The sequence below is a fragment of the Temnothorax nylanderi genome, unplaced genomic scaffold (assembly GCF_030848795.1).
Source record: "Temnothorax nylanderi isolate EJ_2023f unplaced genomic scaffold, tnyl_v1.0 TNYL_tig0016_pilon, whole genome shotgun sequence".
Classification (NCBI taxonomy): domain Eukaryota; kingdom Metazoa; phylum Arthropoda; class Insecta; order Hymenoptera; family Formicidae; genus Temnothorax; species Temnothorax nylanderi.
Window position 1 is genome coordinate 612,228 of NW_027249078.1, and position 25,736 is coordinate 637,963.

The 25,736-nt window shown below is 41.6% G+C and overlaps 2 protein-coding genes across 5 annotated transcripts in view; one reads left to right on the forward strand and one right to left on the reverse strand.

Annotated features, from left to right (window-relative positions):
* Positions 1-25,736, forward strand: part of LOC139768413 (uncharacterized) — a 370,378-nt gene that overhangs the window by 276,135 nt on the left and 68,507 nt on the right. The window lies entirely within an intron of this gene.
* The window catches only part of LOC139768408 (synaptogenesis protein syg-1), a 268,779-nt gene that overhangs the window by 201,798 nt on the left and 41,245 nt on the right, over positions 1-25,736 (reverse strand). The window lies entirely within an intron of this gene.

A 25,736-nucleotide genomic window follows, 5' to 3' on the forward strand; every position in this document is an offset into this window, starting at 1 on the left:
ACAAATTGGAGTCGGAAACTACTTTCCTGAGACCGCCGCTTCCCTTATTGTGCGAAGGGCGAGACTCTTAAAAATGCTTTGAAAATTTGCGAAGCGTGGGAGAGACTTCGGCGATGAAATTAATTCGGAGTACGTCGTTTGGTGAGTCTCGCGGCGAGACTTTCTTCGGAATAGTTTACGAGCGTGTGTTCTCAGCCCTTTGCAAGCCTTTAAACGGATTTCACGGTACGCCCGCGTAATTAGATTATTTATCGCGGTTGACCGTACTATTTCGCAAAGATCTTTTCCCTCCACGGGAATTGTGCCGCGAAGACAAACTCAGTGTGCCACCCTGTCGAGAGCTTTTAACGATTATTAAGGACCAACGTTCCGTGTCCCCTTGTTTTCTCGTCTCTCATTGACATGATTGTTCTACTTCACGATGAACATAAAAGAAGAGAGCGACGAAAAGGGGATTCTCGAACGAATCACGTACGTACTTACTTAGATGGCTATTGTCACAATTCGGAAAAAACTTGGCCTTTTAGAACGCAGCTTTGAAGATATTAATATGTAAATGATTTAATACGATATTATCGAATATCGTATCATAACTTTAATAACAAAAAAAAATGGATGGTGTGATTTTCACCCCGTTACGTGTTACATTATTTCATGAATATTTCATCGAGCTATGTACCTGTAATGTTGCATCATCAATTATTTTTCTCTCTTGCGCAAGGTAACGCGAACGTAAAAATAACTGATTAACGATACCAATTAAATGCAATCATCAAGCAATCAATATTATACAGTTGACTGTTAAAGTTTTACAGCATGATTTTATAATATATTTAATTCAAACGCTACGATTCGCACATCGCGAAAAATGATGTGAGTCATAAGCTTCAAACAAGTTCCTTCTTCCAATTTTGTCAAAAGAAGTTTGCTGTAAGAAGTCAATAATAGGTCATCATGTAGCGTAGAATATAAGTAATCGTGTCATCGCGTCTTTTATCCGAAATTGCGACATCTTCTCGGGAAATGTGAATTTTATTCCCCGAGGACGGCAAAAAGTCCCCTCCCCTCCCCCCCCCGCCCGCCGTCCTATGAATCACGACAGCGCGAGAAAGGAGAGCCGATGACGCAAACTTTTAAACTGCCAACGTCCCGTTTGCGCCATCGTCCGACCGTTGACAAGTCGGGGAAAGTCCACGGGCTCCTCTCCCGCGGGATAAAGTTGTCGGCGGACTGACGATGAGGAGAGAGGAAGCGACCGCCGCGATGAAAGGCGATAAATAAGGCTCGATTGGATTCCTGCTAGCGGTCCTGAAACTTTCGCCGCGCGACGAGGTAGCCCTTTAACTCTCCTACCGTGCTACCCGTGCGCTCTCGCCGACTCTCCCTAACTATCCATGACTCTCCCCTTCTGTCCATTCGGCCGCTAACTACCGGACTAACTGGATTAACTGACCTCTCCTCAGGCGGAAACGAGACCGCACTTCGCCATCGCGGTATGACTCGACGCTTATCTGTATCACTAGGCCGCTTCTGATAACGATTATTTCTCGGGGTGTCTATTTCATAATTTAACTCTTTCATTTAGCCTCAGATATTTTATAGCATCTTTTACGGTATTTATATCAGATCAGATTTTTATTTAAATTTTCTATAAATAATATTCGATATACTACTTATACTACCTACCATTTCAATGAAAATTTCATATTTTGTAGCAGGGAGTTACATATATTTTAAAAATTTCAGTTTTCGTAAATAAAAATAAATTGCTGTATCTCCATCAGGATTGATTTGCGACCTACGTCGATTGGACATTTTTGTGCTGTTCTATTTATTTTTAGTGCTACGTGCTCCTAAATTTTGCAACTATTTTTTTAATGATCTTTGTTTAACAAATAATACACAAACATATGATATGTAAAAGAGATAACAAATGATATGACATTAAAAGATATAATAAAATAATAAGAAATGTCTGTGCAATAAATTTTTAAAAAATTAATTTTTATCATAATTATTATCAAAAGTAAAAGAAATTAAATAATGCAGAAAAAAACCTAACATCCTACAGAAACAATTTTATGAATTTTACTCGCAAAAATATTAGACATAGAGGTAATTCATCATATAAAAAATATTTTAAAAAACAGCTAGCACTATTTAGGTATGTTAAAGATGTAGTGTAAGCAGAAACAAGAACAAAATTATTCCTCACAAGATTCTTACTCTTTGAAGTTTAATACAGCAGGTTATTTAGAATTACGGGACACGACAGTTGAGCGCTCTGATGCGAAAGTGATGGCTAAGTATGCACTCATTATTTCGCAAAGAAAGTCTATAATTTCGTCATTATGAGAAAGAACAGAAGCGTTCAAGTTTATAAAAATGCAAGCGCTGCGACATCCCTATTTCCATAATATACTGCCGCATCAGCGATGAAGATCGCTGTGCGGTTAAAAATGGAAGAAAAAGTGGTGAAAATTCGAATAATTGAATTTGCCGGTCTTATAGATGAGAATATGTATTATCCTCTATCATTGGCGTCTTATTTAAAAAAATATATTCTTTAAGGCTCATTGTACGATCTATCTCTTCAGACATTAAGTATTACATATTTAAATAAAATGGACTTTAATGGAGTCAAAAGTTTCACTTCTAAGGAGTGATTTTAAAAAAGATATTCCAACGACGTCTGAATATACTTTTCCAAGTGAAAGCATCGGAAATATAGTCAGGTCGACCGTTCCATCCTGGCGAGCAGACTCTCTTTAGTGGAGGATTATGACTTTTTATGCGAGTCTCTCTTTATCGACGTGCTCCCGTAGACCCCTTCGAAGCCGCTGTATGAATAGCGCCTATTCGAGGACGCGCCAATGCAACGACCTTGAGTTCTTGGAAACGAGCATAAGGGACGTCGTCGAGCCTCGACGGTCCAAGTTTCCATTTATCTCGAGCATTCACATTCCCGAAGGAGCCGTCAACGTCGTCAGGAAGATCTCCGTCGAATTATGGCCGGAGGGCCCTCCCCCTTATAGAGGCAAAGGGCTCCCAAGGATTGACCGTAGCCAGGAGATCCCGCCATAGAACTCGATCAAATATAAAACGCGAATCCTGGCTTACCGCTCGTCCTATTCTTCGATATCGGAGTCAATCCTAGTTTACAGTCGCCGTATATGTCACGAAAGATCGGAGAAGTCTCGAATCCGCAATGCGATACATACATATTTCAGAAGGTACCTCCGATCGGGGTAAGAGAGTAGGAGGTGACACACCCGTCGTGATACACCCGCGGAAGCCAACGGCGGACGGTGTCGTTTCTTCTTTATCGAAACTTCGCGAACGGCGGTAGCTTATATATGCGCCCGTTTCAGTTTCAATGGGGAATATTAAGCTTGATCGAAATAATATTTTGATGCGTAAACAAGTTCCGAGCAATCCATATCCACCGGTCGAGACGAGATCCCCGGGTTATTGCATTTATAGCCGACGCATTACACGCTAACTCACGAGCCGTTGTCTGGAATTGCCACTGGCTCGGATGATAAATTGAAATACCATCGGATTCGCGAGAGATTACTATTAGAGAGCTATGAGCGCCAGTTTGTACAACCTGCGAAGATCCTTTCTCGTAGAACGTTTCTCGCGTGAAGAATTAGCAGCGAGCGCTACACAGAGATTTGGAACTCAATTATCGCAAAAAAGTCTATTCGTGATGTTGCTAAAAACGGACAAGTAGCATGTGACTCTTGCGATAAGCGCGAATATCTTGAAAATACACCGCTTATCAGAACGTCCCCGTTTTCTCTTTCCTCGCCGCGGAAACAAGCCACGCCAAAGCGTTTCGGAAATCCAATTTCATAGCTTGAAGGTCTCGGCGACGGACGCGGCTACGTCTCGTACTTGACGACGAGAGAAAATACAATGTGCTAGCGGTCGAGCTGGATTTCCTAAGTGTATTTGTAATACACCAGTGATCTATCACCAGCAGAGATTCCACGTGCATAGGGTACTTTCGCAACGACACGTTCGAGAAAAATTCCGTGCGTCAATACAGGATTCCTGCGCTGTATATTAAATTCCTTGCACACGCGCGCAGAATAATTGTTAAATTCCTATGCTTAATGTTGTAGATTCAATATTCAAACTGATTTGAAACGTACAGGCTGATTTGAAAACGATTTTTAAGGGCTTTTCAATATTAATATTCTGCTTGTGATGGGCGCAAAAAACGCGATATCTATTTCTACGTTTTAAGATAAACTCATCACATACATAGCTACAGAGTTATTATTGTTCTTAAAACTTTAATTTACCCCGTAATAGCCCCGGGTATTTTTCATCATGCATGCATTGATGAACGAGGTAATAACGCTCGTTTGATGTTTTGCATTTGATGCTTTTAAAACGAGACTGGGTTTCCAAAAAAAAAAAAAAAAAAAAAAAAGACTGACACGCGGGAAATATGACATATGTTTTCGCCCGCATAATCCATGTAAATCTGAGTTTTTTTTTTATATTTTTTGCAACGCTATCTCTATATTTGTCGATTAAATTCGGCAAACGCACGTAAAAATTTACTCATTTATCTCCGATAGTCTTCTTTCATTGTTTGAATGACGATAAATATTGCGAAATTGATTAATGCATGTGCATAGCATGGCTATGCGCGCAACTATACACGGTCGCCATTAAAAATATGCAGTATTCGAACGAAAGCGAATATAAATGGCGGATATCGACGAACTAAAGAAAAAAAACTGCGTTACTCGACGGCTTTTGCCGCGAGTACTTTGCACTCGCGACAGCGCGTTATCGTCTCACTTTTCACTCCTCTTCCCCTCCTCCCAACTTCCTGCATAACGTACGGTCGCGTGCGGGGACCAAGCTGACGTTTTAATACCGCCGATGCTCGACGGCAATGCATTATTACGCAATTACGCCTCGATAGCGGGATAATCGAGTCCTCTGTTTGAATTACAAGGCGCCGCCTGGAACGGCGTAACGAATATCACAAATTACAAAAGATAACGTTATTCACTCGTCGAAAAAAAAAAGAGCGTTTCGTCCACGTCGGGAAGAGAATATTCCCCGTGTCGCTCCCTTTTTCCTCCCTGCCGTTCGCGCATTCATCGTTCCCCATTCATCACGATGAAACATCATCAACGAAGTAAAGGTAAACTATCCACCGGCGCAAAACCGCGCCGCGCGACGTTACGTTGCAGTAATAATTGAACGGTCGTTCGTCACCGTCGGCGCACACCTGTTTTTGCACACCGGTCAGGATGTCAGCGCGGAGGGACAACGCGTATTTGCGACGATTACGAGCGGGCTGTCGCAGTCCGCCTAATGAGACATATCCGCGCTGTAGCGCTTGTATTCTGGAGCCGTTTGGATCCCGCGCGCGTTCCCCCGTCTCCCCCGCGCGGCAGATTCGCGCCTTCTGGTTTGCGATTCAAATGCGGTTTCAAACTCTGAAGTGCCACCGTCTCCCGCATTACGCCGGGCTATGTAACTCGAAACTCGCAGTAAAATCTCACGCAAGAATTACTCATGTTCTCGAGATCCCGGCGCAAAGGGGTACACTCGTGCGCGCGCGCGCGAACAATCGCGCTCGAACCCTCTTCGTCGAGAGCGGGATAAGGTATCCGTTTGTAGCCGGAGCTGAAGAAACTGCAGCCGCCGCGTGCCTCCTCGTGCTCGGGTCGTATGCCGCCCTTCATCATCCTCGCTCGCGTGAAGTTTGTGCTGACGCTTTAATATTGCGCCGACTCGCCCGATGCTTTATTATGCGATTACGTAGCGATGACGGAATAATCAAATGGGGTAGCAGAGAAACGACTTGGCGAGGAAGGAAGAAAAGAGGGATAAGAAAGGGAAGTCGAGGAAATGGAAAAGCGAAGCGACACAGAAAGGAAAAAAATAGAGGAAAGCGAGACCGGAGGATAGTAAGGAAGTGAAAAAGGGCAGCTATATGGAAGGAAAGGATAGAGATGGAAGGAGGGAGAGAAAGGGCAGAAGGAATGTAGATGACTAGCAGGTTTATCCAGCAGAATGGAGGGATAGAGCCCGGGATAATGCTACCTGAGAAATAATTGCGGGCCACCCCGACGAATCGGCGATGAGATTCCACGCCGCCGCCGGTAATTTGAATATATTCTAATGAAACGATTCCTCGGCGCGGCTTCTCTCTTACCCTTTTCAAAAGAAAAAAAAATGCGTCGTTGAAGGGAGGGAAATGATAATTGCGAAAATCGTCGATGGGGTAACACGGGGAAGGCCTAGGTAAAACCTCTTTCCGCTCGCGCACACCGGTCGATTCAACCGATCGTTTTTGGTTTGGCGAACAATAAATTCGCTAACACGGAATTATTGTCGTGGCGATAAAGCTCCCATCGGTGCCGCGAAAAATGGTGACGAGCGAGAGGAATTATTTTCGGTTAACGGCTCGTTGGCGCCGATGAGACTTTAACGTGCACGCGGAACTTGGAAACTACCTGCCGCTGATGCCGAGTGAACGATTTAATGTTGAACGTAAACGAACGTTAACGTTGAATATTTCAGGAAGGTATATTGCAAACGCTCTTATATGTGCTCGCAAATAAAAAAAAATTATTTAGACAGCTAAAATATAAGCGTGGTTATTTTGTGAAAATAACTGTCGCTAACATTCGAGTATAGTACAATTTAAAATTAAATCGGAAGTTTTTTAAAAATTTGCTGAATTGTGCTGCAAACGCGTTATTGTATAGGTACTTTTATGTGCTTATTCGAACTATCAAAAAATTATTTCGAGAGCTAAAATATAAACGATCGCATCACCGCCCTATAAACAATTTCAATTGTATGCCTGTCGGGGTGAATATATGTTAAATTATTACGCACCATTCAATTGTAATAACGCATTATTGGCGCAATAATAATTTAACATGTATTTGCCTCTCGCGGGAAGGTCGGCGATGGGTATACAATGCAATATTTACAAATCTTCGAAAAGCTGCTAATCGAAATGGTAGACCAGTTTTGTTTGCTTACACATTAAAAGCAATTTATTCATAGCAAACAGAAATTAATATAAATTTCCTCGCATATCTTCACTTCAACATCAAAAGGGAATAAGTGTTTAAAGTGCTATAGCCGATACGATTATTATTTGATTTTCTTCACAGTGTCGCAAGTAATAAAACATCAGTGAAAAATAAAACATCAAAAGTCGACGTCCCCAATGTTATTTCAAGACAAAATAAATGTTCCGTACAAGTGTTATACAATTGCGCCAAAATTCAATAGACAGAAAATACAGAGGAGCATAAAATAAACAGCGGGCTAAATTCCCATAGTACCTATTACAATGTCAAACAATTCTTGTCGCTAAGTTAACAGTAAACGTACCGGTCACACGCCCATGCCGATTTTCCCTCTCAAAACGCTCTATTAACTCTCTATATGATTTTCCGCCCGAATATGTGCCGAAGCGAATTAAGTTAATTTCACGTCGGTTCTTCCACAAATAATATTTGATATCGTGGCACCTCGCGGCTCGCGTACAAGCGCGAACGCAGTTTCATTCCCGTCTCACTTATGCGGCGTATTAATTTTCGCGCTTTTGGCCCCGACACCGTAACGCGCAGCGCAATAAAAACGATACGAAATACGCCCCAATTATTCGCAGATTCACCGAATATCCATTAAAACGTATGAACCGGATAATAACAATATTCGGCCCGCTAACCGTTTTTGCTTATTCTTGCGGCCGCCCGGCCGCAACGTAACGATTATTTATTAGCATTATTTGCTTTAACCTGCTGCGAGGCCACGTCCGTCATTTCCGCCGACGTCGGGACGGGGAAAATCAACACTATATTCGCGGCGCGTCGTGCTGACCGTCAAAGTTGCCGATTACCGTGCTAGTTTCGCGGTGAAGCAAAAGCGCGGTGGTGGAAACGCACGATGGCCGGCAAATCCGCCGTCAATTATCGATAGCGCGACCACGTTGAAAGTGACACAACGCCCAACGTATACCTCGGCGATTGTTTGTCGTTTTCAATACAATCCCGATCTAATTTACAGGCGGACGAGTGAACTTCGGCAAATAGCAAATACGCTGCGTGACAAAGAAAACGGCGGAATGCCCGCGGAAAGCGAGACCACGAGAGAATCAAGGGTTAAAAGGGTTGTCGAGACCGCGACAAAGGCTACCACCGATTAGTTCTACATACAGCGGTCCAGATTTGTTTGACCAAGGGCCGATGTTGATAACTCTTTTATCGTTTATTGTTAGTTAAAAGCGTTATTATTCAAAGAAAAATGACAGCAAATATCGGTATTCCGATTCATAACAGATATCTATCTATAGCAGATATTTATCATCGTATTAGTTGAAAATAAATTTCTGCCTCCGCAATCGAGACTCTTTAATGAAGTTAGTTGATTAAATTTTTAACCGGATGCATTTAAATTTTCCGTACGAGAAATAACATGGCATTAATAGAAATTGCAAGAGTGACTGACAATTTCCTCGGAAACTATCAAGTTATTCGATTTTGGTAATCAAATTCCTGGTTTTTTATTATTCCAGTTATACGGTATAATTCTATTCATAAACAAGGATGAGCGTACGAAGCGGGCGGGGGGGGGGGGGAAACTCGATTACAGGATGGCTATATCCGCACGAAAAATCGGAAGAGAATGCTAATCGAACGCTAATCGAAATAACGCGCTGAAAGCACGTCCGCGAGGCTGCATATCGATTTCACCACCGACCCCGCTCGCCGCCCTCTGAGCCCGCGAATAGACCTGAGAAGGCGGTGGAAGCACGACGAAGCCAATTAATTAAAAGCCAATCGGCGACGTAGGTGCCACTCGACTCCAATGCGAATAATCCGACGGAGCTAGTAGTTATAGCCGTGTGTATATACGTATATACACGAACTTGCGTATGTATATGTATATGTATATGTGTGTGTGTGTGTGTGTGTATACACCCTGTGCGCGTGTATTGTACATATAAGTGTACCTAACGTAGGTACTTTTCGGACGCGGACAAGTCGATTAGCATAGAGATTGAGTCGCGGCTGTTTATGCAAATGTACGACGATAATGGTGGAAGTAGCGGTAGTTGACGTCGGCGACGACGAAGGCGACTTCGTCGTCGTTGGTTGTCTTTGTCCCGTCTTTGTGCCGCCTTACGCGCGCAAACCTTCGACACTGCCCTCAGATCTTTTTTTCCCTATTTTAAACACGCCACGTTCCAAGACGCGCCTCTGCCTCGGCCGTTATTACTCCACCGCCAAGCGCGACGCTTGTGGTAATGAAAATAGCAACTATCGCGAAATTACATCGGCCAAATTTAATAAACGCTGACCACGGTTAATATGTTATCATTGATTCGCAATGACGGCAAATTATTATGCCACGTAAATCTCGTTGTTACGTGTTGCCCGTTCACATACCAACACGCGTGCTATTTGCATTGTGTTTGGAAGGGAGTAAATTTCATGATCCCGCCTCGAAAGTGTGGAGCGTTCGAGACGAACAAAGCTGATGTTCAATTTAATTCAGTTGACACGATTTGCAAAATTGTTCTATACTTATTTTATTTCTACTTTTATTTATTCTATATTTTATTGTCTGCTGAAGGGACAGTGCACATTAAATTTGTTTATATGATCCAGCTCTACTCTAACACATAAAGAGACAAAGATATATGTATAGGAATAACACAAATTGATTTTTAAAAAATACTTAAAAACACTTTTTCATTGTTTTAGTTCAAGCCCTCTTAACTGAGTCGATTATTTTCTTTGTCACGACGTAGACAAATCGACGGAACAAATCGAAATTCTTTCCGTTCGAAAACGCGGCGACAAGAAGACAAGCGGCTTCGATTGACTCGCTTATCGGGATAGTATTAAATCGTTGATAATCAATTACGAACGAGAACGCAGTACGCGCCTGTCGGCCAGTCCATTCGCGAACGTGGATCGCGGCTTGTGCCGAACGACATCGACGCCATTAGCATTGACATTAGCATTAGCATTAGCATTAGCATTAACGCCGACACCGGCAGTAACGTTACCCACCCTGTCGTTCCCGTCCTCGTCGGTCGTTCTCTATGAACACCTACATACAGGTCCGCAATATCACTGCCTGTCCTTCGGTCTGTGTGCTGATCGTTCCTGTGTACATCGAATTCCTCTACAGGCATTAAATCAGAATTGAGATATTACCGGAGCGTAAAGATGTTAACATTTATAATTGTAAAAATGGAATCTGCAAAATTTCATTATTAAATGATCATTCGTCGCATGCATGAACAAAACTACCCTCAACTTTTGAAATTCCCAGCAACTTGTCGTATCTGATTGTGAATTGACCAGGAAATATGCGGGGAAAAAATATGAAAAAAGACACTTCAGTTCCTCGATATTTCTCTTACTCGACACTCCGGCAATTCCGCGAGATGATAATTTGTACGGTCGACGATATTGTTACACGTCGGAATTTCACTGGCCGTATATAACAATGTCGATTGCCACGAAGGTTGACATATATCTCGCGAAACTTATCGCTCCTCCAGCCGGCAGCAACTGCCTCGACCGCAAACACTATATTAGCCCGACTGGTTATTTCGCGGTGCGTTTCCTTCGGATTTACTTTCCTTTCCTACGGAGAAGAAAAAAATTTTCCGAGGCGGCGAATATCGATATACGTAGGAATAATACACACACGTGCGTATGTAAAAATTACGTCGACGAGAGAATTATCCGGCCAACCGATACATCGTACTTTTAATTTGGACTTGATCGGAAGATTCGTCACGACAATGAACGATCCCGGGGCAGGACAGTGGAGGATCGTGCGTTTGAAAGCGGCTTTCAAGCGAAGCCCTATTGTCATGCTGATTGGAAAGCTCCTCGATCGTTAACGAATCAGCCAGCCGCACGTATGGGCCCGATCGGAACTCTTGATTTTTCAAAGAGAGTCGCGTGCGCGCTTTGCCGCATATCGAGGGAAAAGAAAAAAAACGATCAGCCGGCATAATCCGAGCCGAAGCCACGCACGCATGAATTAGTTCATCGTTAACATAGGTATGTGGCGCACGTAGCCGCCGCGCTGGCATGTCCCTCGCTGTGTATCGGCACAATGTGTGCGGTACGATCGCGACGTGTGCACGCGCGGCGCAGCGGCGACGGGAATTATTAAAATCGCATATAAATAAATAATAACGTGATACTATAAATCAGCCGGAGGCGACACCGCGGCAAACGCGATTATATTTATCGTTATTACGCGGTATTTGGTTTGCGTCCGTGCTGTGAACGGCGCGGGTTGTCCGCATGCATCTTTGATAATCGCGCAATACGCGCGGTGCAGGTTCGCGCCGCGATTATGATATCCGAGCTTCGACAAACACGCTCGTGTGCCTGACGAGCGAACAGATCGGACAATCGGCCGGCGAGTAGTTACAGATTAGACAAAGTGGAGCGTGCCCATTTACAATATAACGATATAAAATATTATTATAACATTCGCGGATTGTAGTAGCCGCGCGAAACGAGATTCAGAGGCTTCACTAGAATCGGGATGTACGTAAAATTCCGGACTACCTGTTCCCGCGTCGGGTATCACGCTAAAACGCGGGATACGCATGGGAAACACCGCAGTCGCACCCGTAGGGTCTCGCACGTCTCGCGAGGTAACTAACTTCACCGTGACCGAATCGGAGTTGCCGTACGACAAGCCCGGCAGCGAACGTAGCTACGGCGTGTACGCGTAAGGCAAGGGGGTTGTTGCCATTGTGTGGCAAGGGTGGCGCAGCGTCACGGCCATATTGTACGCGCGTCAAGCTCGTCCGTATTGTTTTGCAATATTTCGCGCACTAATTGGCCTGGAAATTGCTATTTCCTGAAATTACAACCGAGCCCGGAGGTCGCCTCCATTCAGAAGACGTAATAGCACCTCGTTTCTCTCTCCCTCTTTCTCTCCTCCTCCTCCTCCTCCTCCTCCTCCTCCTCTCTCTCTCTCTCTCTCTCTCTCTCTGTTTTTCATCGTAACCGCGAACCAGTCAACCGGCTAACTTATCCTACGGCGACTACTCATCGTCCTGATGCTTACTTTTTCCTTGTCTCGCTGATGTCGAAAAGGGTTATGCGGACGAGCGTCACGCTCGTCGAGAAGCGGAGAATAACGGGGCTAATAATAAGCATCTCTAGTGACGATGAGTCTGACAACGAAAAGACGATTAACTTGCGACCACGGCTCGAGCGAGGACGCTGAGGGACAACGGGCGATTTATTAATACCACTTAGCTCTCGAGCAGAGATTTGCGGAATCCCTTTATGCCGCAACTACGAGAAAAGTTTCTCTGTTGATTCATCTTTCCGCGTAAAGAACGCGCAGCGTCGTAAGCTGCATCATTTTGCAAATCATTTTTGTTGCTAGGAGATTACACATTTGGGTTAAGTATCATTCCCGACTGATTACATTAAACATTTGTAGATCGCATTTAATGATAATTTGCACTTTGTCAAGTGCATACAATAATGGTAATAGTGCAATAAATGTGCGTTCAATTTTTCCAGCAATTTTAATATCCGGGCGGAATTTTTCATTATCGAGAATTTTCGCTTTCTTCATGACCTCCGCCCGCTCCGCCGTTAAAACGGACGAATGAAAGTGGAAGGTATCGTTATGTCGGCCAGCCGACGGCAATAAGGGAACACTCGCTCGTATCGCCCGCCGACCCCCATCCAACGCGGCGACGACGACGGCGTTGCCCCGAAATCAAAGCGATACGAACGAAAATGGACGATAAATTTCATACGGATGTCGTTCGGCGCGACGCGGTGGAGTTGTAAAACGGTGATTTATTTACAATGCGAGCTAATTGATTTACAATCGCGGCTACGCGCGAGCAGTGCCGTTTTCCAGCCGCGGTTTGCCCAATCCCTGCTGCAACTGAACGCTGCTCTTCCTCTGTCCCTCCGCGCGCTCGTGTGTGTGTGTGTGTGTTCCATTTTCCTCTTTTTTTTCTCCCGCGTCATTCGGCTATAATTATAACTGAGTGCGGTATCGATAGATGAAGAAGAGCGGTATCTACATATCTAAATAGGTAAAAAAGACACAATTTTCGATACTCGTTGAAAAATTATTATTAGAACGATGCTTGCAATTGTTTTATATACATGAAATTTCTGACTATATAAACGCGGAATCTGCAGACAGTACTAAAAGATGTAATAACGATTAAATTTACCGTTGCGATATTTCCAGATTTCCGTTATGCTAACCTACTTTCTTTCACCTCCTTTGCGATCCTCCTTTTTACTCTCATCGTGCCCTTTCTCTCTCTTTTGCGAGATTTCGTGTGCAATCATAAAACTGATATAAGTATATCTCGCGGATCTGACTCGCGTGTTCATCATCATCGTTTGTAAAAACCTGTTTTTATCTGGCACGCGAAATTATAAAAACATAAAGTAATCGCAACGACTACGTTGTGCACCACCGATGTATAATCTCGCATTTTTACTGACAATTTTACTGACAATGAGTTCTCCGTTTAACTTTAATGTTACAGATAGAACTTATACAAATAACAAAAGCAATCGCAAAAACATATAACATTTGCAGGTATCGACAGAGATGTAAGTAGTGCAGCATATATAATATTTTATGAATAGGTTATGAATTAAAGAAATAAATCGCGAATTTCTAACATAACAGGAGGAATATAGAAAAGACGATATGATCCGGAAATTAAATATCTTATCTTAAATAATACTAGAATAAGGTCTCGATTGTAATAACAAGAATTATATCTGCACCATTACACTCCTTTCTATTCAACATAATTATTAAGTAACTTTCTTATCAAATAATAGTTGAATCGAATGGTATTTCAGACAACTGATTATGTCTGTCGCTAAAACCAATATACTATCCCATTATAGGCTAATGAGAACCGGAATATTGTAATTTGATACTCCAAATGGAAATGTCAAATGTCGTGTCAATCACCTGTCAGCAAGTGTAAAATTTGCACCATATTTTAAGTGGTTCAATCTTCAAAACGAGGTCTTACCCGAATAAGCTTCAGATATATATAACGCAGTCACGCGATCGATATAACCCCGTTTCACTCGATCTTGTAATTAGCGACATACTCTACGTCGCCGCTGTGCTCTTTGACTCTGACGACGTATAATCTCTTTATGCCGAAATACTCGAATACGATATCAACGTACAATATTTTACGTATTCAAATAATGTATTATTATAAAAAAAAATTATCAAAAATGTATTATCTACAAAAAAAATCATGGCAATATAATCTTCTAAAAAAGTAAATAAAAGAGGTAGATAAATCCAAATTGCATATATTCTAGATTGTAAATGCAGTTCGTGTGAAGTACGGGAAGCGCTTTTTGTCACGCAACCAGACTTACTAATCGTAAATCGCGATTCCGTCAGTTCTGAGGAGTAAGCTACTATTTGAATACGGAGAGTTCCTGATGACACGTTTTTGACACGTTTTCGGAAATCCTGCGACTTAGATTCTTCCCGCGGGATTCATGCGGTTGCGTGACAACGAAACGTCGCCCTACGTCCAACGCCTTAGTTCTGGTTAACGTGTACACGAGTCCTGTCGCGGACTTGTGGCAATTTACAGCTAGGATCAGTGTCCTTTAACAGACAATCGTACCACGGTCGTCCCTTAATCCTCGTATATCTCGCCAACTTCGCACGCTCATCCCGTTGTCGTTGGTGAACGCAGGTTCGATCTAATCAATTAATCACAGGGTAGGTTATTAATAATCTGCTAATCTCCATCAAATTCCCAATTTCGTGTTTCTGAAAAAAATTACGCAAGCAATATATCTTTTCTTTCGCGAAAAAATTCTATGATAATATAAATCGTAAATTATTTAGCTTTATTTCTTTCCTTTTTATTTTTTCTATTAAATCAGAGGGAAACATTAAGGTGCACCTGCGTACACTTTTCAGGTGCCCCACTTTACGTTTATATCTTTTAAGTGACCTGAAACGTAGCTCTCACATATGTAGGTATAAGCCGCACTATATGTGCGCAATATATGCTTAATGGTGAAGCTTTCTGCCATGATTTTCGCTTACGAAAAGTAATGCAGTTGGAGGATTTTCCAGGAGATGGAAGATTATATGATATATCATCACGCAGGAGTAAAAAAAATGAAACGTTAATACTGTGCAGTTTGTAGAACAAACATAAATTATTAATTATGAGAAAATAATTTTTTATAAAATTATTACTTTTATATTACTTTTCATATCTTGGGTTTTTACCGATTCGATTAATATTAATGACAATCTGATGGAACTTGTAACACTTTGATTTTTTTTACACTTTATAAGAAATAGAAATATGTGTAATAAAATTATATAATTCTATCGCGATGTCCAGAATTCAGATTTAATGCAATATTCGATCAAAGTACGTTTGAGTGTACGTTTGAACGATCACACAAAAGAGGTAATTAATGGAACCAGCACACTATTAGAACTAGTGACTGACAAGGCCATTGAATGGCCTGGTCAAAAGTGCATCAGGAGAGTTCATAATGAACTGCGCGGCAATCTGAGGGATAGATTATTAATATCGATTTTAAAGGGACGTCGCTCTATAGCTCCACACTAGACAAAAGCAGTAATTAGATCATCCTAGCGCAAGAGGACAGTTTTTCGATCAGAAGCCCTGTCCTCGTGGCTGCGAAGTGAATAATGAACCGCGCACGATTCCACAAAAGTGTGTCGATATTGGATTAGAATAACATAACGCTGTAAAGTTTCATCGCGCACATACCGTCTACACTTATCTCTCTGCTACAGCGGAAACCTTGAGTTTATTCCATTCGTAACGACGGTCGAGTTTTCAATACTTTGCTGCGTTTCTTTGCATACATCGCGACCATTTTACCTATGCGCAATGCTTTTACTGCTACTATACCGTAACGAACCCCGCGACGTGCAGTCGTTCAAATGTTCCAGAAACTTCAACGATAACGAAGAAAAGACTGAACTCACAAAGACTAAAATATCTCGCTCCTGGCGGAATAATGGAAACGCACACTTCATAAAAGTTATTAGTTGCGTAAGGCTTCCACGTCTACGAAATGTTGAGATGAAGAAAGAGAATGTACAAGGAACATTGCATAATCCTAAGCCGTACGGTTAACAGCTTATTCAGATTCGTATCCTCCGTCTGTTGATGCTCAAATCGAATATACGTAGAAACTTGCTTTAACTAATCTTTGGTTCGCCGCATAATCCGGTGGAAACTTATCGTCAAGTTTCCTCAGCGCTAATTTAATACTAATTAATAGTCTAAAGCATCGGCGCACATTACGGCAAACGTAAAAATATAACGATCAAACGTCAGTAAATAGCAATCAGAGCTGCAGAGATTTCTGTAGTACCCGGATTCGATCGTAAACTGGAAGAGCTTATTGCGTATTCTCTGGGCAAACTAGATTCGCCGTGTAGGTACAGCTAGACCGTCGTTGTAAATAAAAAAGTCGGAAGGTGATATAACAAGTTTCACAAAACTCCAATAATACCGGTATTACGAGCGTTGTTTATTACTACTTGAGAAAGGTACAGCTTGATATATTAATTTCGCCTTAATGTATATGATATAATATATATGACAGAGAGAGAATAAGTATACATAATCACCAGAAATAAGCTTTCTTTAATAAATAATTGCTCTCTAACAATAAACAATTGGTAATAATAGAAGAATTATTCATTAAAAGAATCAGGAAAGCAAATAAGTAATAAAATCAACAGTGACGTTCGCGCGAATTTCACGTAAAAAAAATGTTAAAATTAGATATGTTAGAATGTTGGAATATATTATTTTCGTTAAAAAGTAAATTATAACGTAGGAAGAATGACATCTACTTAAATATTCTAAAAATCGATTTCCAATTTCTCAATTTCCGTCAATAAATTTGCGACAAAAAAATGTAACGAGAATAATACACTAAATATTATAGAAGCATTAATTTTCTTGTTGTACATTCTATTTCTATCAGTGACATCGAACATTTTGGTGATTGAAATAACTAACAAAGTAGAAACTGGGTTACCTCCCGGCTGCATCGTGTCGACTAAATCATTGTACGAGAAGACAAACCTATCCCGTTATCCGATATCTAGAATTCTACATGAGCGCCATAAAATCGCAATAGCAGCTCGCTAAACGGTGCACGAAATCGATCATCGACGCGAATCGTAATAGCAAGGTGACCAGGGCATTATCAATACCCCAAATCGCGTGACAGATTTATCAAATTATGAATATCGTGTTACTCAGTCGGAAATCACGATCAGTGGAAAAGTTCATCAGTGTCGCATATAAAAAAAATATATATATAGTTTGGAAGAAAATATAGTTCATCACAAAACCGAATCATATCAAAGATGAATAAAAAAAATTGTACGAAATAATGGTACAGAAAAATCAGTCGAAATAATTCTTATGACAAAATGTAATTTTTTTCTATATAACTAAAATAACGTTGATGATATATAATAAACAATGTTATGTTAATTTTCTAATTATTCTCCTCACGCAGAAGCGATCACAAATTTTAACTTTAAAATTGTAGTTTAAAGAAATTTAAAGAAATTAGTAATGAGACCAAATAGAATAATATTGGAAAACAGAAAATAATTTTTAATAGGAAAATTATTTATATGCTAAAGTATTCTTTAATGCTATTTGAATAGCAATTTCACATCAACTTTTATTTTTTTATAAAGAGTAAAGAACAGGTCTCAAAAATTCGATTTTTTTCATATTATGAAGTTTCATACTCATATAAAAATTTCTACACTTTAGAGAGTTTTATAGATATGATTTAAAAGTGATAACGCTTTTTTACGAGAATTTTGAGAACTTTCTCGATTTTCAATCTTTTATAATGATACCTTAATAAATGTACGTAAAGAGAAAACTTTGAAAATCAAGTTACACCAACGGTTTTTTAATTTAATCCGTTACGGAGGAAGAAGCTGGATCTGAAAAAGAGCGCGTAGTCTGGCGTAGCAAGATTCAACGGCTTAAAAATCAAAGGTTGGCCACAAAATACCGTGCCTCGGACCCAAGGAGGAGATCCGAGCTTGAGGTTAAGGGGGTGGACGGACGTCCGTCCATCCGCCGGCCGGCCGGCCGGCCGATAGGTCAGCCTTTTAGCCCTTTAGCGAGGCACAATAGCCGGTCATTTGAGTGTTCTTGGGCCAAGTTGAGAGTCGACACGGCCCAACCTCCGTCTGATTCACCCTCACAGACAGGTAGGAACATCGTTGTCCGCCACTGAGAGCATCTCAGACACTCAGAAAGGGGTGAGAACGCGTTAGCACTCGAGACTCGAGCGCAACCATCGAGAATCCAGCTTCGTCCCTCTCTCTTTCTCCGTCTCTCTTCGTACCCTCCGGCGTCGTACCGGGTCTAGCCGGGTAGGATACCTTTGCTCGTAGGGCCACGAGCTCGTCGCCCTCTTATTTTGCACACCCCTTCAGGCGGGTATGTATCTTGAGCGGCATTGTGATGGAAATTCTCGCCGCGCGCGGCATTCACCCGCCAATCATTCGCCCCGAAGAAAACACTTATCGGGGTATCTGCCACGTCGGGCGGGAGGCGCTTAGACGAGAGGAGGAAGGGAGACGAGGGGGGAGTCGCGTCGGGTGCGTGGTCCGACGGAAATCGAACGATAAAGCTTCCGTCCATTGTCCGCGTCGTCGATACGCGCGGATTCGGTAAGTTTGCTTGTTCGAGAGAACTTCAAACGATAACGAGATGCAAATTAAAACCTTTCTCAAGGACCAGCACTATACCTATTAAGTAATCCGATCGAAGTCTTTAGTCGTCCTCTTCAACATTGTCGCGGAGATGCTCACGTTCGTGCAATAAAACTCAGCCTTGTCGAAGTAATAGCGAACATAACGCGAAAAAAATGTTATTCCATTAAGTATTGCAGCGAGCGAAGCTGTATCGGACGGCTGTACAGAGAGCGAAGTAAAATTAAAAGTTAAGCGTATAAAGCTTCAATAAAGCGTTCCGCGACCGTACTGACAGAAGTAAATTGCGCCCGACGAAAATCGGGGCGACTGCTCGCGACCGAGCGAGTATTAATTTATTCGCTTTGAATACGCTTCTCAGATGGCAAGTCGCAATGAAATGAATTTGCCGTTGCGTTTGCAGCCGACCGAACGCGGAAATACGCTATTCTACGTCCGGGAACGATATTTGAGCAATAAAAGCTATTTACGAGATGTCGTTGCGCGAACGACCATTCTCGGACGTGTTCGACGTTTGTACAAATAGCACGTATGATTAAAATATCAACAGAATCCAGTTTCAGCTTAGCAAGATTGTGCTCGACAACGTCTGCAAGATTCATTCGATTTTAATTCGTAAAGATTGCTCACAGCAGACGAACAATAAGTCGCGTATGAATTCGATTGTGATTGAATGACTCTCTATTTAATCCATCCCAGAGTCCCAGAGTCATAAGGATGTTCGCCGACCACCTTTTAACGGTGGCTATCGCGTGGCGACGCACGTGAGAGACGGTAAACATGCTGTCTGCCGCGGAAATTATGTCGCTCAATAAGAACGATCGAGTCGAGTGCCTACTTTCGATGCTGAGCGTGACTCCTGAAGGTGCCACATAAATCTAGGAAGCGTCCTTCACGCGCCGATTCCTCCGTGCTAAACGCCCGGCGCGGCGGTTCAGGCCGGCGCGCGGCGTGCTTTATGGAGTGCAGGAACATACCGTGTGCCGTGCCCTGCCGGACGGGTACGGCGGCGACGGCGACGGCGACGGCAACGGACGAACGTGAGGCCCCATATTTCCAGCGGATGTAGAACGATCGTGAGTTGGTATCGCAAATGAAATCACGTACTCGCCCGTTGAGCACGGTAACGTCGTGCTACGTCGAACGATCTCATATGTTTGCGAGGGCGAATACCTACGTATACATACCTATAAGGTACGAAATGCAAAAGCGAATACGAAAACGGAAAAATATAGATTATGACGATTTCGAGTCCGACATCTGTTAAATCGGCAGCCAAAATGTTTTTAAAACGATAACGAACTCACACGGAAAGAAGTTTTGCTGAAGTATCAAAATAATTATAGATAGGTCGCTGATGATAATGCTGTAAAAAATTTTGACATTTTAGCAATCAGTTTGAGTGTTCTACATAATTATTTTGAGATGGTGCAACAAAATTATTTTCAGATCTGTATCTAGCTAAATTTTTAGATACTTCAGCAAAACCGTTCTTTTCGTGCTGGTATATGACAATGTGGTGTTCCAAAATAAATCAACACGAAAACTATCATTTTTCAGATAGCTTTTGAATTTTGTTCTCAATTAACTCAAAAATGGATGATGAGGATGAATGTAAACATACAGTGATAATCGAGAAGTTGCTATCACTCTAGATAGATATCCCGATAACCGATAATAACGTAAATAGAAGAGGATTAAGGTTATCGTGATTTGCGGTTATTCTAGTTTTTCTTTTTTTTTTTCACGATAAAATTTTCACATAAAAACGTATATATACTACAACTGGGAAATTAAGCGCGCTGACGTTTCGATATTCAAGAAATGATTTATGAACTTCTCGGATGCGCGCCTGTCGCCGATACTCCAAAAATCACCGGCATGTCCCGTTTGTCCATGCATGTGTGCAGGAGCGACTCGCTCGCAGTTCGCGCACGAGTGCAACGGAAAGAGCGAGACAACGTACGTGCGCGCGCGACAATGAAGCGACGTCCGTTTGCCGGTACAGCGGCCGGGTTTCACCTGCGCTCTCGGACTAAAATCAATTGTAATCAACACCGATGTATAAATCAAATCGTCCGTAGGGTAGGCAGCGAACGGAGAATAGGTACGGTAGGAACCGGGCAGAGCAGCGCGCTTCCCTTTGGATGATTTGTCGATGGCACGCTTTACGCGAACCGCTCCGCCAGGGAAAGGCTCTCATATACGCGGAGTCCCTCCGCATCCCTTTCGCGTAACGCGGAAGGAAAAAGGGGAGCGTACCGCTAAGAAAAGTTTTGCCATATCGACAGAAGTTTCGCGTCGCTTATTAAGGAAATAATACCTATAACAGACAGGACGCGCACCCCATCAGGGATATTTTTTCCCTCCGATGAAAGAATTATTGTGCAGTTTTATTGGCCGTGCAACCCGATAATCGTTACAATTTCTCCGTAAATATAGATATGTATTCAATATGTATTAGTGTTTGAATGGTAGCTTAAATTAAAAACAATTTTTTTATATATTTTTCTGTTATTATCTTTTAATTCAAGAAAACAAAATAAAAAATATCTCGTATATCGTTTTTGTTTCCATTTGGTATTTTTCCAAAGCCATATTAATGTGACCCGAATAAAGAAATATTTTCGGCATTAGTTGGGACAAACATAGACACTATCATTTTATTTTTTATCGACTCGTCGATTATCGATTAGCAATCACGTGTTTTAAATTTATCTCCGTATAAATTTAAAAAGCAAACATTCGACATTCTGTGCAAAATTGGTGAAAATTAAATAACCGATTCTCTTTGAGAATAACGCCATTCTTAAGAATAATGACGTTTTTTCCATCAAATTTTCTATTTTTCGTTCAGAAAAAAATATTATTTTTAAATAGATATATGCTAATATAATAGAAATAACTTGTTCACAACTGCAGTTTTACACTTAAAAATTACCTTAATACAATAGCGCATTACTCCATTAGCTAACGTACATACTTTGTGTCCATCGTTGAAATTTTGTATAACTTGAAAACTTTATAGCACCGTATTATGAGTGTTTATTGTGACTCGTTACACGAGTCACGACATTGTGCACTTTACAACATTTACTCCACTAAAAGAAACATATTTTCCCGCAGGTATTGTTGTATTATAAAGTCACTGGGAAGCAGTCCGGCGCAAATCCAATTTAATATCTTCATGCGCGTTATTCGTCCGTAAATTAAACTCGCTTATCGCGATGGACTCCACATTGTACATGGGATAACGCACAGCCGAGAGATTATTCAAACTCGGCACGACGATGATCGGAGTTGACAGAATCTCCGAGAGTGAATTTCGCTCGCCGGAACAATGCGGCCGTGTTGTCTGCCGATGTTCCTGCCTCGCTCTTAACGTCGTCGTCGGAGCAGGCAGCAGCTCGAGCAGCCGCTCCCGTCGGGCGCACACGTGTCGCAGTCGCGTGTGTGCGCGATGCGTGCCGCTGCACCTGTCCGAGCCTGAGTGCCGCCGCCTCGTAACTCGGTAATGCAGTTTTCATCGAGCAAGTTACTGGCGCGACGTACACGAGAAGCCGTACGCGGAAGCCGGAGTTTCCGTGGAAGATGTCAGATCCGTACGACGAACCTGTAGCTTCTCAAACCCCGATATTCCGACCAACGGCAAGCGAAGCGAACGAAGCTTATTCGGACACAGGTGTCGGCGCTTCGACGTCACTCTCGCCTTGAGAACGCATAAATCTGTACTATTTCCTGCTCTTTTCTCGTTTCGTCCCTCGTTTACCTTCCCGGCGGCGCCTATCTTACGTCTCACGACGAGGAGGAAGACGTTCGTTTCATTAATAAATCGTCGATAAATTACTTTACCGCTTTTTCGTTTACTGCGAAGAGTTACGTTTCTTTCTCCCTCAGATGAAGACGGTCCAATTATCCTCACCTCTGAACCATCGATAGTATCCACGTGCTATGTTCAATAAATTATCGTCTTCCTGAGAGAAACAAAAATTTCTCACAGAGTTTCTTACATCAATAAAATAGTGATGTTCGATAAGTTCATACACTTTGATATCGTGATTTAACGATGATGTGTATACCGAGTTTACAAAATCATCTGATATCCTTTCAGAGACGGAATCACTAGCAAAATCAATCTTTCCTCAGTAAAAACATTAAGAGAGATTCATTATTTATTGTAATATTCTAATTTTTTACATTATATATCTCCGTCATTAAACCTCAAATTAAAATTCTGCTAAAATAAATCCTACTTAAAATTCCACCGTAAAATATAATTTTGTTGTTTAGCTTTTTGAAATTTTTTTCCTAAAACTTCTCTTTTCAATCGTTTATGTCGAAATTGATGGTATTGAATAATTAACGCTTCAATATTTTTACTAACAAAGTCCAAATTGACAAAAAAACTCGTCATTAAAAGCATATTGTAACATTTTATATCTCTATTCTAAACAATTTTGTTATAGTTTGGCTATTTCAAATATTTCTATAACTTTAAAAAATTTTTTGATATTTGAAAAAAAGATTCACACACAATTAATATCATCAATTTAATTACCGTGATTAGTTATAAAAATGTATTATAAAACTACAAAAATCGTATATTCCTATAATATACTTTAATACTACAAAATAATGGATAACCACATCATAATCTACTATTACAAAAGAGTCTAATTATAATTTGCACTTCGATTAGGTCACACATGCGATTTAATTAATGAATAAATTAATAGAAAAGCGACCGTAGGTAATTTGCCAAAATTAACCGAAAAGTATGAACACACAGTTGAACGAATTATAACATGATTACATCGCGCAGTACAATAAAATATAATTATCCACGAGCTACTTCTAATTTCACGTATGATAGTAATATTCCGCATTAATTACTGTCAATTTCCTGCCTAATTCCGAAACGTATCTATGCAGGAATGTCACTGTGGTCCTGACAATTAAATCTATTCGTTTAATTATAAAAAACCACTGTCATTTTTGCAGCGCGGTGAAAAATTTCGCGTTTACATTTATTGCAGTGGCAGTCTAATCCACGCATTCATATCCGTCTCATAGTTGTAGTATCATCAGGCTCCCGCGGAGCGTATTTTAAGTATCAGAATAATCCGCCTCCTCGATGTCTGGCCATCCTTCCTCTCAACCCCTTATCTCCGCCCTTCCATCTTTGCGGTCGTACGTCTTACCTCGTAAAACCGAGGCGGCTTATAAGCGTAAGCGGAAGGTAATCCAAGGCGGCCACCCATAATTTAATGACGTTTAATATGCAGCCGCTATGCGACGGACTATTATTCTGATCTTTGCGCCGCGCCCCGGTGCAGTTATCTCAGGACCCCGAATAAGGTCGCGGCATTATTATGGCGGCGAGACGGATCCATCTGCTTTCGCACAGTTATTACAAATTTTAAATCGCTGCAAAAGTTGTTCAGCGACGATGAAACATTTGTTCGGATAACGGCGAACTAATGAAATATCTCCCGGCGGAGTTACAAAAATTCCATCACAATTTTTATTGCGTTATATTTTACTCAATATGCAATGCGAAATAAAATTTATCGCGTAAATTAGCAGACTCCAAATTCGAATCAAAATTCATGCAAAACTAGACTCAATTATTATTTGACGTGCCGCATATGTTATATCTTCTCACATAACGAATTCCAATATTTTGTTAACTAGAATAACAATTCGACGTTAACGAGTAACGTATCTGTGGATTGACGCAGTAAAAACCTGTCAGAAACCTGTGAAAATTGCATATTCAGTCAATCTCCTGTCTCTTCTGTCTCCCTTTCTCTCTCTCTCTCTCTCTCTCCTCGAAGCGGAGAGATCGCAATGCCAATTTGAATCTTTTCCAAACAGATAAAGCATTTCGCGCCTTTCACGCGCGATAAAATTCTGTATTCGAGGTTGCATCATGAAAACGCTTCGTAGGAGATGTACAGTGTACGTCGGCGAACATCCCTCGCCATCGATGGCACCATCGACGGCGCCATCGACGGGTGTCGTAGATCCCGCTCTCAACTTTCGAAACGACATGAGACGAGACTCGATACTCGAGACGTCAATCCGGCAAAAACCACGTCGTTGTCGAGATCCGCTTCGCGACGTAACTTTTTACCGGTCGTCTCGAAGGTGGCTTTAAGATTGCGGTATCGGTTTAGTGCGTCTGGACCACTAATCCGTTTGGTCGTTTCATGCCACAAGTAGAGAGATATCAATTGGTCGCGATTCGTCTGTTAAGACGATTATTACTAGACAAATTGCGCGATCGTTGTAGAAAAGTGGAAATTGTGTCTAGTACCAGAGACATAAATTTGCAGTGCAATAACAATTTACAATGCGCCGCTACTGTTGTAATAATTTGTAAAATGTCGGATGAAAAATATTCTACCATGTCACAAAGATAATGGCAACAAACATTATCATTTGTTGCAGTCATCGAGTTGCGGACAACTCATAACAGCGTGCCATTTTATCGACACAATTATCGTAATCATCGTGAAAGTAATATTTTCGTAAAGAAAGCAAGAAGAATATATCGGACGCAGGTCGCCACGCTTCGTTATTCGTTAACAAAGCGTAACGTACATTGAAATAAAACTTGTCTACTTTATTGTGATCGCGTATCTTACCGCAGACAGACAGCAATGCAGACGGCCGTCCCTCCCTCCTCACCGAGCTTCATCTTAGTTCATTCGACACCTGATGAATAAAATATTAGTTCTCATGCATTATAATAAAAATGTTTAGGTGGCGAGCTCGTTAGTCACGTTTCTCGAGTATCTCAGTCCAAACATCGGTGTGATAGTAATGGTTCGATCAATGGAATGGTCTCAAAGCAGCATACGGATAGGTGTATTCGTCTCTCTGGTATT